Here is a 7361-nt window from a genome sequence, read left to right as displayed (position 1 = left end):
CTTTGGCATATCCATTTGGTTTTTGAGCACATCCTTGCTTTTTTGGCATCACCAGAGGCTCTGGCATTTTTTCTCTGCTCCAGCCCTGGTATCTACCATTTCTTGAATGAGTCTAGCTCTTTCCATTGGGGGTGCTAGTTAGAGATCAAGATCTGGGGCCAGGTGTGCTGGATGCTGCTTTGATGTCACTGATTTCAGGCTGTACAGACTGAGTTAGAATATAGGTGTGCATACTAATTCTTTTCTACACACATCTCCATCTCTATGTTCATGCCAGTCCATAGGTATATACACATGTGCATTAAGCTACACGTGAGTCGACATTAATCTCCCACTATAACTCCATAGCACAGAAATCATTCTTGCCTTTTGTCACTTGTCTGTGATTTCTCTCCCCAGCTGTGGGAAACCTGGCACTAAATTTTCACCATTTACTTTTATACGTTCCCCGTATACATGTAAAGCAAGTCCAGAGTTGCTAGCTGTACTCACTGCCCCACCTCTATGAATAATAACTTTACCAACTGGAGTGCGCAGTTTACGTACAGTTCTTTTTGTCCTGTTTCTTGTTTTGTGCTTTTTACATTCCCTCATCAAAACACCACTTTCCAAATTACTTAGAAGCCTCATCACTTTTATTGTGCTAAATCCCTAGGCATGAAGGGTTTATTTATTTCTACAGCAAAGCGCCAAACTTCTCCGATGCGAATAAAGCTAAATAGGAGCTTTCGGGAGGATTCGTTGTGCTATGGTGTTTTCCAAGAAATAGTGTATTCTTAAAGGGATGAAAACTTCATGACATTTTCTGTCTTGTTGATTTTACATGTTTTGGACCATTTTCAGTTATTATCAAGCCAAGACTTTAAGTATTTCTCCATCTTCCAAGCAGGGAAAGTCTAAAATGATTTCAGCTACGAGCAGACAGTTTATTTGGGGGGTAATTGATATGAAGGACTTGGGTCAGGCTGAGCTGGACTGTAGGTAAGGAGGCCTCTTCCCCCAAATTAGCTTTTTATATCACTTTGTCACACCCCTCTAAATGATGAGTGCTTAGAAGAGGAGCTGATCTTACCCGCAAAGGTCTAATGGAGACCTTCACAATACAAGAGCTTCGGAAGTAAAGGAACTTTCTCACTAGTGCACCCTGATCTGCTTAGGTGAGTTTGAAGAGGGCCTCCAGGGATGCTGAGCTGAGCCCTAGGGTGCTAGCTGATGTCAGGATTTTTGTGGTGGGGGTGGGGAGAGGACTAGTGAATGTTTAAAATGTCTAAAAGGATTTTAACTGGAATTAAAATCAGTTGAAGCAAATGTTTATAGCTTGGTTGAAGAGCCACTTTAATGTTGCTCTTTAAACAGATAGGAATTAAAATTGCATTCTGAAACAAAGCAACAGGAAAAAAATGAGTTTAATAATTGGGAGCTGGAGATAATTGCGTCAGGATTGTGAGGAAACAAATGAAGGACAGGAAGATGGGGTTGTCCGAAAAGCTTTTTTATACAATTTTTATCGTTTATTCTGGAAGTTAAGTGTTTCCCATTGTCTTTATTTAAATCTTGTGTGCTCTCAAATTTACCTTTATATAGAGTGAGGTTCAGGGGTCTGTCCAGAGTTGAGCTGAACTGGGAACTGACGGGCCAAGTGTTGGAGCAGTCGATTGAGACAACACGCCAAAATGAAAGGAACAGCCAAGCTTTTATTTACTGACTGCTGTAGTGTAAGCCAGAGGTCAAACAACAAAGTGCTGGCTCACTTACTGGACCATTTCTTCCCCAAGGAAAAGAAAAGCCTCTGCCAAAGGCCCCCATAAAAAGGCCTTAGAACAGGAACGCATGGGATGCTGGGAGGGAGGCCGTGGGCTTCCCGGGGCAAAGCCAGCAGAAGGGCCTGGGACCTGACTCACCTCTTACAGTGACCGTGGGTACTGGCTCTGTGCCAAGTCACACGTGGAAGGGCACCTGTCCCCCCAGGTACTATTATTTATTATTCCTAAACATCTTTAAATGGGTTGATATTGTAAAATCTTTTTTTCCATTTATTTTTCTTTGAAGTTTCAAAGTTTCAAAGCCCTTGAAATTGGCAGAAAAGATTACAAAGTGCCCTGTCTAATGAACTCTTCCAAAGTATATTAATCTTTCATTGTCTTTATTTCATGACTATAAGGTGTAGAAAGCACATAAGACAAATATGTATATGTAAAATGCACACACACACATACACACACACAAATGAATCGCACCTTATAGAATGCAATTGATTATTGTCCTGTTAGCAAACTAGTTTTGCATCCATCATAAATGGATTTCAGCACTCTTCTTGCCAATGATATATGGTTCTTTGAATGCTGCAGTTGTAACCTCATACTGGAGGTTGCATCCTGACTCAGTCTGCACAAAATAAAAGCTTTGTCATGTGTTTACTTTATATTCAAAGGAGATTAATGATTTTGTCTTTTTTTAATTATTTCATGTAAGTAGCATATACCAATTTATGAAATACCATCAAGAGCTGAGTAACAAAAATGACAAACAGCCTCGTCGACTATCCTAACGTGCAATCCCTTCCTCCAAACCCATATTTCTAATTGCTATTGCAGTTAGAAATTCATCTACCTTATTGTCAATAGCCATACCCATGAAATAATTGTATCAAGTACATACTACATGTAAAGCACTTAAGTAATCTCTCAGGGCAGTGAAATTCTGAAGTTTCTAGTGATGGATTAAAATCACATTATAGAAAACAATGAAACATGTATAACACATTTTTAAGGAGTTATACCAATACTTGGTAGCCATTGCCAAGGACCAAATGAGAGGGGGAAATAATAAATATTGTTTTAATTAAGGGCATAGTGACATCACTCTGATGTCACAAAGACTACGTTTCAAAGAGTAAACTGTTTAAGTTGGGGTCTTCATAATATTACTTTAAAAAGCAGACATGGGAGGGACATCTTGCAATGCGTATGGCATGCTTAGTCAACAATGAATTTTGTTTGTAGCCAATGTAGACACATAGAAGAACCTGCTTCTGGAAGCTGCATCCAGCCATATTGAAACAGAAGACCTGTCTACCTGTGCGTGTCCTGCTGAGTCCTCTGCTTCCCTAAGCCTATAGAGCTCATAAAACTGTTACTCTACTTAAGTTATAACAGATAGTTGGTATCAAAAAATAGCTCATGCTTAATGCGAGCATTCCCAGTGGGGCTATTTCAATCTCAAATTATATTTGCTCCAAGGAAAGCACACGATGAATCACAATGAAGAGGGGAAATGCATCAATGGATAAAAATAGCACTGACTATCTTCCAAGTATACACAATTAGGGAGAATTCTGGGGTTGTGGATGGCTATTTTATAGAACACATGGGGACAATTTAGTCCCTCTTTATTAGCTCTGCATTGCAAATCAGCATTTTCAAAAAGAACTTCCAAATCAATTTCCTTATGGCTGCAAAGTTAGGGTCAACGAGGCCAGGGTATCCTCACCTCAATTATGAGCAATTCTTTGCCCCTTGGTTTTCAGCTTTAAGCACAGAAAAGTGCTGAAAGCAGAAGGCAGGCTCTGTCATTTCCTCTCGCCTCAGGGGCCAAGAATGGTCATTTAATTCAATTAAAAATTGTACTCATCCCAAATACGGCACAAATTTCTGATTTGCAACAAAGAAACTTTAATCAAGTTAATTTAAAATTTTTCTAGATGTCTCCAATGCCCTCTACGACTACAGTCCTGCTCTTCCCGCGTCTACTCTACTGCTCACCCAGTCGCACAAGCACATCCCGGAGGATCATTCTTTATTCTTCTGTCTTGTCTCCAGTTTCCCCAAATACAAATAGTTACAGAGGTCTTCACAATCTGCCTCCTCCTTGTCTCTGGCCTCTGTCCCTTTCTCTCAGATCATGTCTGAATTACTGCAATAAATCTCTAGTCAATATCGCTGCCTCCACTTTGTGTCCTAAAATCTCACTGATTCAATTGCTTTGGTGCAGTTTCTACACCTTTGCTTCCCAGTACACCACAAGCCCCTGACTGCAGTTAAGTGTGTTAGCACTTTTTCCCACTGCTTCAAACATGCATGTTATATTCTCAAACATAAAATGTTTTCTTGCAAACTGCCACTGTTTATCTAATTTTTATCCAAGATACTCCCTATTGAATCCGTCTCAGTTAAGCAAATCGCTAAACAAAAAGAACAATACATCTGCAGTTTCAATAAACAAAGAAACGCACTAAAGAGCTCCCTGCTTTTTAATATCTACACAAATTAAAAAAATTCAACCAAATTGGAAGTTGATGGCAGAAATAAAACACTTTCAATTCTTGGAAGCTCCATGCAACATTCTCAGAATTAAAGGAGGGGGGGAATATTCATACTCCAGGGATAACTAAATAAGGGCATTGACGTGAGTGTGATGTGCGGAGGAAAAGGATCACATCCGCTGACACCCTGAACACCAGTAGGAATTATCAGTCTTGGAGAATAAAATAAGTCATGGACACAAACAGCTATATTTTCTGATATCCGATCAGATGGCTGAGATCTAGGGTCAACCTCATAATGTGAAAGTAAAGACCATATGTTTTATAGCAGTTTTAGTGTAGAGTGGAGGGGTCAGAGATTCCCTGCATAGCCCCACCCACCTCCCGCTCCAGCACAGGCCCAGCTTCTGTCATTATCGACAGCCCTCACCGGAGTGGCCAATTTCTTCACAATGAGGAATCTCCAAGAATGCACAATAACCACCCAAAGTCCATAGTCTACACTTGGGTTCACTCTTGGGGTTCTATATGCTACGTCGTAGATTCCATTTAGACAAATGCATAACGGCATGAAACACTGTCAAACAGTGTCCAGCCAGAGTAGATTCACTGCCCTGGGAGCCTTCTGTGCTCCCTCTCTTTCTTCCTCCCTCCCTGCTAACCTCGGGCAACCACTGATCTTTTCCCTGTCTCCACAGTCCCACCCTTCTAACCCAGTTTGAATCATAACACTATGCAAGCTTTTCAGATTAGCTTCTGTCACTTTCTAATATGCATCAGAGATTCCTGCCTGTTTTTTCATGGCTGGATAATGCGTTTCTTCTTACCACAGAATCATATCCCACTGTCTGGATGGATCACAGTTTATTCATTCACCCACTGAAGTACAAGTTGCTTCCAAGTTTTTGGTAATTATGAATAAAGCTGTTATAAACATCCATGTGAGCAGGTTTTGTGTGGACATAAATTTTCTGCTCTTTTGAGTAAATACTGAAGAGCCAGAGTAGTTATTTTTTGCAATATACTTCATTTTGGTGTTGTCAAGACAACGATAAAAGAATGTTAAAACTTCTGGGTGGAAACATGATGAGAAAGAGGACGTTTACACAGGCAAAGAAGCCTCCCACCAGTGTGCTCGTTAAACGCAAAGGAAGAACAGGAATTTTACAGAGGAGAACAAGCAGGGACCACCACATCAGGAATAATGTAATAAAACAACATTATAAGCAATCAGAGGCTGCGCCCCCAAAGCACGACATAATTTATGTAGCATTTCTCTCTAAACGCATAGCCTGAATACAATCACGAAGATACTTCAGACAAGTAGAATCTGGACAATGTTCTACAGAATTACCAATCTCTACTCCTTGAAGAAACACAGAGGAACTGGGCCAGATAAAAGACAGCTAAGGAAAGACATACATATACAACAATTAAATGTAACGCATGATTCTGGATTAGACACTAAATCAAGAAAAGCAAAGCCATGATGACACGCATTATTTAGCTAAGAAGCAAAGTTGAAATTTAAACTGCAAATAAGAGAATACTGTTGTATCAACATTAAATTTGCTGAACTTGACACCTGCAGTGCCATTTTATGAGAAACCGTCCTTGTCCTTGGAAAATACACACTGAAATATTTAGGAGAAATGTAGTGTGACATATGCAAATTTCTTTCAAAAATTTTAGAAAAATAATGTATACAGAGAGAAAGAGAGAAGGAATACTCCTAAGTTTAGACCAGCTTCTAATATTTTATCTTTTGTGCTTTCAATGTCATGAAAATATCTTTGAGTTCCTTTTTTTTAACGTTGATTTTAACATTCAATGTTTGCAGGCACCAGGATAATGTTATCATTTTTTCCTACCACCATTTTCATTTATTTTGATGAGTTCCTCTTCACTAAGATTGTCTGGTTGTATATTTAGAATCTCTTGAACAATGGAAGTTTCAACTTTCCCACACTCAGATGTTTCTTCTATAACTCCATTTATGTTTCCAAGTGAATTCTACCTCCAGTGTTTATAGTTCAACTCCTTTTTTTGATTGCCACTGTTTTTAAGTCACATTTATTACTAGGAGATAAAAAGACAACAAAACTCTTCCTGTGTTGTTTGTGTGAGAAATAACAGATATGCAGAAGCCGATTGCTAGAAGACTTTGAGAGAAGTAACGTGACTTGTCCTTGATCACGGTGCAGACCCGTTGGCTATTTAGGATTTGTGTAACAAGATCTAGCAGCAAACTGTGTATTTTATAAACCACTCCCAGTTCATATTAGAAATACAAATCTATTTCTATCTCTTTACCTATATTCCAGCTTTGACTCTTTGAACGTTTTTATCTATTTCAAGCCAGAAGAAGAACAGTAAACACTATTCTACCCTCGGCCAGGTATCATTACTTTCTAATAAAACTGATTGTTATCTGTGAATTATTTACAGATACAAATAGTTTTAAAACATAGTAAAAAAGGAATATAATTTATAGACTGGTGATTGCCTAAAGATTTCCTGCCAGATATTATTGAAAGAGAGTATATGGGAAGCTAAGTTATTAGCCTACTTTTTAAGGACCTTTGACTTATGAAACATGAGAACTTTGCAAAATGCTATTCTTAGACTTGGTTTCTGAGCTGTGTTAGTTGCCTAAGGATAATCATTTTCAGCAAGTTCATAAATAAAATCATTCCAAAAGATGAAAAATTGTGTGAATGGGTCCACAGTTCATCACACACACACACACATATATATACTTTGCAATCCTGCTCTCTTATATCACCAGTTACTTGATAAGGGCACCTAAGAACAAATGCACTCATTTCTATATGCCGTGAAGAATACCTGCAATATTTCATTTGTCACAATTTTAATTTTATATTCTCTTGGAATCTTAGATTTTTTTTTTTTTAATTCACTTAAGGTCAAGTCCATTTTTGCAGCATCCCTGGGATCTGCCCAACTTCCTATAATGGGCAAACTATTCATCCTCATTCAGCAGGGACAGAATGTCTTTGGAAAAAATTTCATCAGTCTAATGGGAACTACCCACATGGCAACAGTAATCTATCTTCCTGCAAGACCACGGAGGAAAGCC

The sequence above is a fragment of the Otolemur garnettii genome, unplaced genomic scaffold, assembly GCF_000181295.1.
Source record: "Otolemur garnettii isolate 467f Iridium unplaced genomic scaffold, OtoGar3 scaffold00031, whole genome shotgun sequence".
In the NCBI taxonomy this organism is placed as follows: domain Eukaryota; kingdom Metazoa; phylum Chordata; class Mammalia; order Primates; family Galagidae; genus Otolemur; species Otolemur garnettii.
The sequence above is the reverse complement of the archived record's forward strand: the minus strand, read 5'-3'. Positions refer to the sequence as shown.